The following is a 2,408-nucleotide window of genomic DNA, read 5'->3' as shown; positions in this document are numbered from 1 at the left end:
GTCTAGGCTCTGACAACATGAAAGACACCTCCAGATAATCAGGGGAAACTCTGTCAACTTATTCTGTCCTGTTTCTCTTTCTAAGCATGAAAATCCAGCAGCACCATCTCGGCGCCCTCAAAAGTGCCTTAGAGCTCAGCTCTTAGATCAGCCCCTCAGCTCTTTCTGAGCTTGCTTTTCATCCATGGGTTGCTGCTGACCTATTGCATCCATTCTGGCGATATGATAGCCAAGTCAAAGAAGAATAATTTACTGCTTTCCTCTGCTTTTCCAATTATCCCATTTGAGCCTCGCTAATCTTCTCCTCACCTCTCCTCACCTCTTCTCACCTCATGGAGCTCTTCCGTTTGCTCTCTCAGACCACTGGGTACGGCAATGATAACCTGCCTTCGCTCCCAGTGTCATCTCAAACAAAAGCCTGCTTTGCCAAGTGGGATGTTCCAGAAGTGATTGGCTCACCTCTCACCCACAGCTGCTCAGCGTGTGGCTCAGTGAGAGTTTCTGAGCACAGATCTGGAATGCAGAGCCCCCTTGCTCACTGCTAACCCTCTTTCAGCTCTGCGTTAGCAAATTCTAGTTGGCTTCCTGTGCAAATTGGTCGTAAGCTCTGTTACATTGACGCTCCTAAATTAAGCCGTGGAAGACAAGGTCTCATTTTCCTGGGAGAACATCATTGTCAAGTACAAGTAAACATAAGTCACAAGGGCTTTGAAAATCTACTACTTACCCTGGAAATGAGCTCCACTAGGCCTTACTCCAAGGATGACATGCAGCTGTATGAGATATTTTAAAGAGATACAAATGCATCTGAATAGGATTATGCACATGATTTTAATTTTCATGTGCCTAAACAGTTAGTCTATGGGAATTTTCACATCAACACTTTGGTGTTATTCTCTTACAGGTTTTCTCTGCTCCTACTAAGTAGCCACTATCATTGAGCCCAACACTCTGTGTCAGAAACAAGAAGAGAAGAAGAAATAAAAAAAAACAAAACAAGAAAAGAGAGAATGCACAACACATCAGCACTGTGGGGCAGTGTTTTTGGAGATTATAGTTTTAATCCAACAGACCAAAGATAGGAGGTCTTCAACATGGGATCCTCTGAAGCCCTAAGAGTCGACCCAGCCTTCTAAAGAGTACGTTTAATCTCAATCAAGTCACAATCAAAATCCATGATGTCTTCCTCAATCATTGACAAATATAGGTGCCCATAAAAACAGATCCTATTCTATTTCTTTTCTTCCCTTTCTTCTATCTATGGTTCCTTCCATCATCTCCTGAATAAAACAAACACAGAGGCATTAGTCTGACACAAAAAGCCTTTCTCTCACAGGTCTAGTAGAGACATTGGTCATGCTACAGGGAGATATTCTAAGCTCATCCCACAGGAAAAGCAAGGGAAAAAATTTAAATGTATGTTATATTAGAAAATAAAATACTTAAATTCATCTTCCAAATGTTATAAGTTCAACCTGACTGTGATTAAATTGAAGTCAAATAAGAAAAATGTGGTATTTTTTAGTTACTTCTCTTGTTTTTTAATTTCCCTTCTCCTGCCTGCAGCACTCTTTTGATAATATGAGAGGACTTCAAAAAGTTTGTGGGAAAATGGAATTAAGAGATAAAAATAAATATTTCTCAACATAAGCTCCATCAAGTTCAAGACATTTTTGTAAGTGATAATACCAGCCATTTAGTCCATTCTTAAAGAACTGAAGGTCTTGGGAATTTAACCATGTCAATACAGTCTTTTTTACATTGTTAACTGAAGAAAAATGGGTGTCCTTTAAAGACTTTTTAAGATTAGGAATGAAAAAGAAGTCAGAAAAGGTCAAATTAAGACTGTAAGGTGGATGCCTAATGATTTCCCACCAAAACTCTTGTAAAATTGCCCCTGTTTGATAAGAAGAATGAGCATTGTTATGGTGGAGAAGGACTCTCTGGTGAAGATTTCCTGGGTGTTTTTCTGCCGAAGCATTGGCTGAATTGCTCAAAACACTCTCATAATAAGCAAATGTTGTTTTTCTTTGGCCCTCCAGCAAGTCAACAAGTAAAATGCCTTTGAGCATCCCGAAAAACTGTTGCCATGACCTTTGCTCTTGACTGGTCCACTTTTGTTCTAACTGGACCACTTCCACTCATTGGTAGCCATTGCTTGGATTGTGCTTTGTCTTCAGGATCATACTGGTAGAGCCATGTTTCATCTCCTGTTACAACTCTTCAAAGAAATGATTCATGATCTCAGCCCCACTTGTTTAAAATTTCCATTGAAAACTCTCCTCTTGTCTGCAAGTTATCTGGGCACAATGGTTTTGGCACCCATATAGTCACAAGTTTGCTCAACTTTAATTTTTCAGTCAAAATTGTGTAAGCTGAACCAATTGAGATGTCTATGGTGTTGGCTA

Source organism: Propithecus coquereli, unplaced genomic scaffold (assembly GCF_000956105.1).
Source record: "Propithecus coquereli isolate 6110/MARCELLA unplaced genomic scaffold, Pcoq_1.0 Scaffold112, whole genome shotgun sequence".
NCBI lineage: Eukaryota > Metazoa > Chordata > Mammalia > Primates > Indriidae > Propithecus > Propithecus coquereli.
This window is presented reverse-complemented; position numbering follows the sequence as displayed.